Source organism: Aquarana catesbeiana, linkage group LG08 (genome assembly GCF_042186555.1).
Source record: "Aquarana catesbeiana isolate 2022-GZ linkage group LG08, ASM4218655v1, whole genome shotgun sequence".
In the NCBI taxonomy this organism is placed as follows: Eukaryota; Metazoa; Chordata; class Amphibia; order Anura; family Ranidae; genus Aquarana; species Aquarana catesbeiana.
The window spans coordinates 144,661,021-144,671,508 of NC_133331.1; the positions used below are offsets into that span (position 1 = coordinate 144,661,021).

Sequence of the window (10,488 nt, forward strand, 5' to 3'; positions counted from 1 at the left end):
CCAATGTACCTTCTACACTTTTCCACTGAACAGCAATATGAGAGAGTACTACAATGACCACCAATGCGTGGGTGCACTTTGCCACTGATCCCCAATTTGAGGAAGCATTTCCCCAACCGACCACCAATGCAAGTAAGGCATTTCCCCAACCGACCACCAATGCAAGTAAGGCATTTCCCCAACCGACCACCAATACAAGAGGGAATTTCCCCAACCGACCACCAATACAAGAGGGAATTTCTCTAACCGACCACCAATGCAAGAGGGCATTTCCCAAATGGACCACCAATACAAGAGGGCATTTCTCCAACCGACCACCAATACAAGAGGGCATTTCCCAAACGGACCACCAATACAAGAGGGCATTTCTCCAACGGACCACCAATACAAGCAGGCATTTCTCTACTGGTCACCACTTTCTTTCCATTATTACTAGTTGTTTCATTTTTATGTTTATTGCTGAAAATATTTTTGTGTAGAGCAGGAGGGTGTTAAAATGATCTGCTGTGTGTACACCACATTCTTTACTGTCTACTTTAAAACTTTCTGCAATTTAATGATCGCACGAATGTACCCCAAGCTGCATATATAAGACTTTTCAGCAGCGGTTCCCCGAGACGTAAAAAATGTTTCAAGGGTTCCTCCAGAGTATAAAGACTGAAAAAAAGACTTGCTCTGATACAATCTGAAGACTGTAGGTACAAGACTGTCAGTCACTGTAGCCAGGCTTTGGTGAGGAAGCTGGTGTGGCTAGTGGGCTGTGTACAGAATGATGCAGCCAAGACGTGTAGTGTTAAAGTGGAACTCCAGCTGTTCGTGTAAGACTCTGCAGCTCATGCAGGAATTAGGGGAGGTAGCCCTTGCTTCAGGAATGAGCAGTGCTCACATAATGATGTGCTGTTCAGTCCAGAAGTACAGTCTTCTTAATGACCAGATGGGCTCTCAAGAAATCAGCAAAATGGCGCCGACTGTCGTTCTGTCTGGAGGACCAGCAGCACTGGGACGAGAAGAAAGGTGGGGACAGAGCTGGAGACTAAGTAGATCTGGGGCATTTTTCTTTAATAGAAAAAAAGGATAGGATGGACAAATATTGGAGTTCCACTTTAAGCTTCTACAAGCTGATGAGAAGCTCCAGAGAAGCATTAGGAATCACAACATCAAAGTTTAGTCTCCCAACACAGAAGATTATGATGGAAATGAAAACCAGTTATAACATAACAGGAAATATTTATCACAAGTGAGAACTATATTGATTCTGGCCTCCTGCCTGGGAAAAAAAAAAAAAAAAAAAAGAGGATGCCACGTACCGAACGAATGGGGGAGTTTACAAAGGAAGTGAAATGATTCTCCATTGTGGCCACAGGAATCTGAATAGACAGCATGCACAACGCAAACATTTGGTTCCTCTTAACAATAACGCATCCGAATTTCAAGTGGACTGTTCCTATGTAGGGAGATACGTCTTATGCATGCGTTTCTTTCTGCAATGATATTCTTTAATTATTCACCGAAGAGTAATACACTTTTTCATCTTTCGTGCAAAATCAGTGTTACTAAATATATACATATGGTGATAAGAGCACGCAGGAAGCCGATACTAGATGTGTGCTATTTAAAGCTACAAATTATTCGATAATATAATTAACTTTTGACCATAACGTTAGTATAATTTGTTATGGAAAAATCATTAGACAACTAATGTGATTAAGACTAAACATGAAATATTGACAAAAAAAAAAAAAAAAGCCACAATAAGTGGAAATCTCTCCTACACAAACGGCAAAAAAAAAACCAAACATTTTTTTAATCTGTGTCCTCAATTGAGAGATTAAGGCTTCAGACACACGGCCAATAATCAGCATATTTCTGCTGCAGGGATCAAAGGTTTTTTGCGATCAGCCACAGCCAAAAGGCTATCCAAATCAAACTGACAAGCATTGCTACTGTCCGCATATTGAGTGGTTACATACAGTTATGGACAGATGAATAGCACCTAATGCAGACAGCTTGCAACCAGGGCCGCTTAACTGTCACTAACCTCATTTAACAACTCGATGTACGATTACATGCAGACGCAGAATGCTGCAATGCTTGTCAGCCTGTCATTGATTTGTACAGGCCTCCTGGCCGCTGCTGATCACAAATACCCATGTTCCCTGTCACAGAAATACCCCGATTATTGGCAATGTAATCACATCAATAAGATAGAAAGTGAAGGTAAGGCCCCATTCACACTTGTGCGACTTGTCATGCGACTTTGGACCCCAAGGTTGCATGACAAGGCCCACCCCATGTTTCCCAATGAGTTTCATTAATATCTGTGTGACTTAGTCACAGTAACTTTAAAAGTAGTTCCTGCACTACTTCGGTCCGACTTTCATTGGACTTCAGTGTAAACCCTCAAAAGTAGCATGAAAGTCGGACTTACATGATATACATGTGACTTGTGTATGTCTTTGTAGAGCAAAAGCAATCACACTGGTCAAAGCCAAAGTTGCACTCGTCCAAAGTCGCATCACATTTGCATAGAGTCGCACTGTAAAGTCGCAATGGGAATCACACAAGTGTGAATGAATTCTAAAGGTTTCTTACAGGTACACAACAATAAAAACCTAACTGAGGTTTTAACTCTTCTTGATAGAGATAGAAAGAAAGCAGGACAAGATAAACGGCAGGATGGAATGAGACACTTAGCTGGTAGGCTGTGGTGTTCCCTGAGCAATTTTGAAGGAGCATGCCAGGATAGATATATGGAGCTGCTCATCCTTTTTTTTTTTTTTTTTTTAAAGGTGTCTGCTTCAAGACCATGAGCTTAGTGACACCCCCTCTGGCAGCACAAACACATACATCATAGCGGTTATAAAGGAAGGACAAGGACGGACAAGGATGACAGTCCTGGATAATGGACCTTCAAGAAAAGTCTGCAACAGAAGCTTCCACAGATCTATCTTGATTTCTGTTATCTGCTATTGTTAATATACTAATTATTTTAACTCCCAAGTTCATTTAAAAGATACCTCCTTATAATCTGTGACATTATCTTTTACATTCATAAAACATAGCTATGCCTGGGCACAATAAGGAGGATCACTATTACACGCTGGGTGGCGCTGCTGTTACAAACTACATTTCCCATAACGCAAAGGGAACTATAGTTCTCAATGGGTGGGATTGTAGGGGTCTATGAGAAGGCGCCCTTAGATTAGGCCTAGGTGCTCATTTGCATTACGAGTCAATCACTTCCTGGTCATTAGAATGGCTTCTGTCGAGCAGTCCTGCTGGAAAACCAGCATTCAAACAACGCATGCAACCAATGGCTGCAGTGTTGATCTGTGTACTCTGATTGGGGGGCCCCTGCTGTCAGAATACAATAGGGCAGCGGGGAGATTCCCACACTCACATTGTTGTGTTGATGCAGGAATTTGCGGGGTTTTTTTTGTTCAACCCGCTGTATACCCAGCTTTGCTGCTCATGTGAATGTGTGTGACAGACCAGAAGTCAAGTGGCTTCTCATTCAAAGTAGAACCCCAATTCCAAAACAGTTGGGACACTGTAAAATCTACATAAAAACACACAGAACCCAATGATTTACAAATCTCATAAACCCATTTTAATCACAAAAGAAAATAGAAAACATATCAAAATGTTTAAACTGAGAAAATACCATTTTAAGAAAACAAAAAAAAGGAACTTTGAAACTGATGGAAGCAACACTTCTCAAAAAAAAAAAAAAAAAAAAAATTTATATGATAAATATATATATTTATATATTTTGAGGTGATGTAATAGAAGTAGCGGAGACTTGATAAAATATAGGAAGGTGAAGGGGTGACTCTGGTATAAAGATTTTTTTTTTTTTTAAATGATCATAATATCCTTTTTTAGCTGCAGTAATTGTAGCTGCTGAATTTTATTTTTTTTTTTTTCGGCGGAACTCTGCTTTAAAAAGGTGATACTAAACACACAGTTTAATTTACATTGTCCCTTCTCTTTCTGTATGTGGATGATGGCGCTGAAATTATTTTAATAAAAACAAAACATGCAAGTCCCCTTTTCCTAATGGATATATAGCTGTCCCATGACCCAGATCTTTCCCAGCCTGTCTGCAGGGAAACATAAGCAGGAGGAGCTTCTAGTCCTGTGCTGCTGGTCACATGTTAAAAAAACAAAAAAACAAAAAAAAACAAAGGAAAAAAAAAAAAAAGCCTTTGGAATACAGGAGTAAAAAGAAAAAAAAAAATGATATCAATAAAACAGTTTTAAATTGTAATACAAATATATATTTGAGACAGAATCTTTATACATTTTGTGGAAATAACACGCCCCTCCAGTCTGTCTTAGAAGGGTGAGGTGAAGCCTCCACCAATATACATGAACTTTTCTACTCTCATTGTGTGTAGCTGGTTAGTGGGTATGGGGGAGGAGGGAGGGAGTGGGCTGTCATGTACCACTGTGTATACACCCACACGTGCGACTCTATAGTCACATGGTGCTGAGATGTGATAGGGAGGAAATTCTCAGCATAGAAACTTACTGGAAACTGAGCATGTGCAGAGTTGCCACCACAGCTGCAAAATCCCTAGCTGAACTGAGGACAGAGATAGAGAACAGCAGGATCAACCAGGTTTTTTGTAGAATACAGAAAAGGAATCTCATAGTGACTGAGTGAGTATGAACAACAGCATGTCATATACCATTTATTGAGCATTTTTTTATAATGTGGATTTAGCAACACTTTAGGAATTCAACCATACAGTTTTTAGAATGGAAAACACAACGAAGCGGAGATTAAAATACAAATAGGTTAAGACTGTAAGGGCTCGTTCACATGTGTGGTGCCCCCCTGAAGGGCAATCTGTGCTCCAATTTAACCCTGCAAATGCTGCCCATCCGCAATGCATCAGTAGTATGTGTACAGCCCTGAGCGGCTACATCTCCGTCATCAGGCAGGTAGGGGGTGGGAAAAAGTGCAGCTCAATCGCCTGGTTTTACAATCCCTGGCCGCTCGTGTTTGAGCCCCCAATGGGGCAGCTGCAATATTCCAAAAATGAAAGGCACTCCCAGAAGCCCCATAAAAAGTAATGAGCAAATTGTACATATACAGAGAAGTGCACAAACCAGTACAAGTAGCTGGTAATAAAGTAGGGAATAATAGAAACACTGCTGTATGTAGATACTTTGTTATCAGCTCCATGCCAATGTTTCTTACTGAGGAGGGCAGATCTCAGCATACACACAATGTGCTCATGTTTTCAGAATAGCAATGCAGATCGAAATCTACGGATTGCTCCATTTTTCAAGCAGAACCAAGTAGTGTGTATGTTATGAGCGGTTCCATGGATCACTTTGGGTCGCCATTCTCATGAAGTGGTGCGCTCAGGGGCAGTAGGTAAAGAGTTGCCAGGCATTACATCCTGGAACACATCGATCCTTTGCCATTTATGCCACCTCCAGAGCCCCGACACTGCCAGGATATGCCGCCAAAGCCCCTGTAAAAATGAGGCACGCAAAAACCCCTGCTTCCCACAATGCTGTGCTTGAGCGGCCAATCCCCAGGGCCAAGTGCCACCACAGATGTGCCAGGAAAGCTTGCCGAGCCTGTGCTAGTAGACTTAGGAGTGGGTTAATAAGGAAGAGATAAAAGGAAGTACCTTAACCTGGCTGTATGCCATAGGATTTTCACATGAACACTTGAAAGAATTTGCATGAATGTTCATACCAAAATCTATGGCATATAACCAGCTTCACCACTTCTGCTCTAGAGAACTTTTTTTAATACACAGGTAAAAATCTGCCTTTTTGGATAATTTTTTTTTTTTTCTTAACTTAAAGTGGAACTACACCGCATCTGAGCACCACAAATTAAAAACACGATTTAGGCTTGATTCACACATGTGCGGTGCGAATTGCAGCTCCAGTTTCCCTGCGAAGATAAAAATGATTCATCCAGCGGTTCCTCTCCATTGTAGCTGCAGATCAGCTGATGGGGGGGGTGTAGTGAGGGGGGAGAGAATTCCTGAATCAGATGCGTTCCCATTGAATATTATGTGCCTGCAATTCACACCACACTGCCTAAAAAAAACGCACACATTTTTTGTGCAATGTGGACTGCGGATGGAACACACATATGTGAAAAAAAGATTTCCAAATGTTCTGCAAATTGGATGCAGTGTAAGCCACATCCAATTCGCATATGTGTGAACCCAGCCTCAAAGTGATTATAAAAGACAAAAAAAAAAAAAAAAAAAAAAAAAAAAAAAACACACAAACATGTTCTACTTACCTGCTCTGTGCAGTGATTTTGCACAGAGTAGCCCCTATCCTTCTCTTCTCAGGTCCCCCACTGGCGCTCTCGGGCCCCTCCCCCTTGCCAAGTGCAAGCCATAGCATAGCTCCCGAATCCATAAGACACACAGAGCATGGTTCAGCCCCGCCCCCACCACTCTTGCTGTGATTGATAGCCAATGGCTCCTGCATCTCAGCCAATCAGGAGAGAGACCCAGAAGAGCCCCAGGTGTTGTGCACATTGCTGGCTGGATCAAGATCTGGCTTAGGTATTAGGGGGGCTGAGGGAGGCGCTACACCCTGAAGGTTTTTTTATCCACCTTGAAGCCCTCCAATGTGCTCCCAGTAAGAGCGGGAGACCCTGGGAACCACACAGGGGGAAGGGATTGCGCTGCCCGCACCATGAAGGGGATCGGCGGGTATACAGCTGCTGGATTACTCACTTTACAGCTGGAAGCCGGCTGAGCAAAACTGGCACGTTAATGCAGCCATCAGCTTACAATACCTTTACAGATGACAACACCCCATATTACCATATCGGTACAAATAACAGCACTCTGTATTACCTACCATTCCTGTACAGGATGACAGCACTCCATATTGCCATTCCTGTACAGGATGACAGCACTCCATACTGCCATTCCTGTACAGGATGACAGCACTCCATACTGCCATTCCTGTACAGGATGACAGCACTCCATACTGCCATTCCTGTACAGGATGACAGCACTCCATACTGCCATTCCTGTACAGGATGACAGCACTCCATACTGCCATTCCTGTACAGGTTGACAGCACTCCATACTGCCATTCCTGTACAGGTTGACAGCACTCCATACTGCCATTCCTGTACAGGTTGACAGCACTCCATACTGCCATTCCTGTACAGGTTGACAGCACTCCATACTGCCATTCCTGTACAGGTTGACAGCACTCCATACTGCCATTCCTGTACAGGTTGACAGCACTCCATACTGCCATTCCTGTACAGGATGACAGCACTCCATACTGCCATTCCTGTACAGGATGACAGCACTCCATACTGCCATTCCTGTACAGGATGACAGCACTCCATACTGCCATTCCTGTACAGGTTGACAGCACTCCATACTGCCATTCCTGTACAGGTTGACAGCACTCCATACTGCCATTCCTGTACAGGTTGACAGCACTCCATACTGCCATTCCTGTACAGGATGACAGCACTCCATACTGCCATTCCTGTACAGGATGACAGCACTCCATACTGCCATTCCTGTACAGGATGACAGCACTCCATACTGCCATTCCTGTACAGGATGACAGCACTCCATACTGCCATTCCTGTACAGGATGACAGCACTCCATACTGCCATTCCTGTACAGGATGACAGCACTCCATACTGCCATTCCTGTACAGGTGACAGCACTCCATACTCCCATTCCTGTACAGGTGACAGCACTCCATACTCCCATTCCTGTACAGGTGACAGCACTCAGCCCCCCTCTGCACACAGTATTACTCTGTCACTTGCACTGTACAGAACTTCCATGCTGCCCTTCCCCTGATAAGGTTATATACATTGTGACTAGCCCGTCATGCTGGGAGTTGTAGTTCCGGAGTTGTCTCTGACCTGTATATGAAGGTAATCTCTCTCTGTGATGTACTCCGTGGTCCCGGGGAGCGGCGCTGTCCCCCGATGATCGCAATGACAACACACACAAGTCCTGGCAGCAACCACTGATCAGCTGCTGCTATAGGGAAGTGAAGGGCGGAGCCACCACCGTCTATTGACATCCACCAGCCAATCCTTCCGCACCACGCCCATATTGGGCGCAGCTGCCAATCAGAGAGTAGCTTTTCTTTTCAGCTGCGTGTCTAATTGCACAGCCTGGTTTTCTCGTTGATGGTACGCAGAGGTGACCAGTAGAGGGGGTCGTGGAGCGGCTCTTTCAGCTGTGTAGAGACAATGATTACAGAGGGGAGTGTAGTGTCCTGGTTGTGGTGGCCCATAGGATAGGATACATGGAATATAAAGACTATACAGATAGGATGCATGCATAAATATGAATGTAGGACTGCTGGAAACCACTGCATTTTGTGGGGAAAAAAACTGGTTTGAATGCAGATATAAAATAATAAAATACGTTTATTAGAAAAAAAATAATGTATTTTTTTTAATTGAAATGACTTTTAATACCAGATTTATATCTGGTATCTTCCACTTGTAGTCACCTGTGAAGTAGAGAGAGAGGCGACAATAATATCAATGGCCTACACACATATACTGATGGGGAAAAGAGGAGAGGGAGGAGTTCATCGGAGTGCTGCTGCTCCTTCACTGACCAATCAGAGGCTGGGGGCAGGAAGGTGACCCTGATGTGTTGTATAAATGTAGCCGAGCTCCCACGGTGGTTATGCCATGCATCAAACCTCATACATAGGGTTGCCACGTCATCCCTTTAAACCTGAACACCTTTGAATTATACAGGCTCTGAGGCTAATTAAATGCAGATAAGGCACCAAGTGAGTTTAATTACCACCTTAATCAGCCACAGAACCTGTGTAATTCATATGTGTTTGGTTTAAAAGGAATGAGATGGCAAAAGTATTCATACCCCTTGAAATTTTCCACATTTTCTCATGTTACAACCAAAAACGTAAATGTATTTTATTGGGATTTTATGTGATAGGCTGAAATAAACTATTGCCCAAGGGTGGCTATTGGATTCCCTCTATTTATTCCATATACGTATTAACTTGTCTATTCCTATAGTTAGCTAGTCTATTAAAACTCTGATAATGTTACTGTTGATAGTACAATGATATAAGGTTAGCTACCCTGTTTCCCCGAAAATAAGACCTAGCGTGATTGTCAGTGATGGCTGCAATATAAGCCCAACCCCCCAAATAAGCCCTACCCTGTTTCCCCGAAAATAAGCCCTACCCTGAAAATAAGACCAAACTTTAACTAGGGCTTATTTGGGGGGTAGGACTTATATTGCAGCCATCACCGACAATCACGCTAGGTCATATTTTCGGGGAAACAGGGTATGAAAATAAACACACTGCTTAGTAAAACAATGTCTTATTTATCTCCCAAGAAAATAGGAAATGCTAACATAAAAACACTAAAGGAAATATTACAGAGCATATAACAAAAGAACATTAAAGATACTTAAAGTGGAGTTCCACCCCAAAAAAAAAAAAAATCATTAATGTGCATGAAAAAAAATAAAAAAACATTTGGAGAAATTTTTTAATCACCTCTTTAATGCCTGTTGCTAGGGGGGGTCCCCTCGTAATCTGCCTGCTTCAGCGCCTGGGCTCCTGACGTCACTTCCCTCGGCACAGGAAGGGAGATCAGCTCTCCCCCCTCCCTCTAGGCAATCATCTGGGACACGTGACAGGTCCCAGATGATTGCACGGCCAGTCACGGCACGTGGCGCGCGCATGCGAAGTGGGTGCTCGGCTGTGAAGCCACAGCTGGACACACAGTTAAAATGCTGGTGCTGCCGAGCGGAGGGGGATATGAGCGAGGCTTCGATCCCCTGTATCGCTGGACCCTGGGACAGGTAAGTTTCCAATTATTAAAAGTCAGCAGCTGCAGTATTTGTAGCTGCTGACTTTTAATTTTTTTTTTTTAGTGGGAACTCCACTTTAACGCAAGGCTGTCCTCTACATATTGTCTCGTCATCTGGGCTCAAAATCGCAAGAGAGGGCCATGCGGCACAAGAGCCATCAAGCAAGAGAGCCAAGAGCGAAAAAGGGGCGATTTCCCTCCTGTGTGCACTTTTAAACTCCAATCATACACCGTCCAGACCCAACCCCATTGCCAGCCCATTTAGGTTTTTGACTAATCAAAGTAGTTATGAGGCAGTATTATATCTCTGTCCATCCTGCTGTATTGGCCTCTAGGAGCAGCACTCATCTATGTATCATCGCTATGTGACCCGGGTCATCTTCAGTGATTGTTGGTCCTTTGATCTTCTGTAGCTGTCAGGGCTGACCGCTCAGCTGTTGGCTAATTGCCAGCTCATTTCTCTCCACAGTGACTCACCTGTTGATGATATCCTGCTCGTTAGTCCTGCCTACTTAAACCACCCAGCTCAGATGATCTCTGCCTTCGCCTTGGTCACATCTCTAGAGACGCTCTCCTGTGTTCCTGTTAAAGACTTGCTTGGCTGACATTCCTTCTGGCTCCAGATCCTGCTTGCTGTTCT

General features: G+C 43.5%; 1 protein-coding gene across 5 annotated transcripts in view; it reads right to left on the bottom strand.

Annotated features, from left to right (window-relative positions):
- MARCHF8 (membrane associated ring-CH-type finger 8) overlaps nucleotides 1–8,073 on the bottom strand; it is a 367,138-nt gene extending 359,065 nt beyond the window's left edge. Inside the window, exon 1 of one of the 5 annotated variants that reach the window (XM_073596520.1) lies at nucleotides 7,899–8,073. The gene's annotated coding sequence lies outside the window, so the exon portion shown is untranslated. The remainder of the gene's footprint in view (nucleotides 1–7,898) is intronic. The other 4 variants (XM_073596522.1, XM_073596521.1, XM_073596525.1 and 1 more) reach the window with 4 other exon arrangements.
- Nucleotides 8,074–10,488: the final 2,415 nt, after the last annotated feature.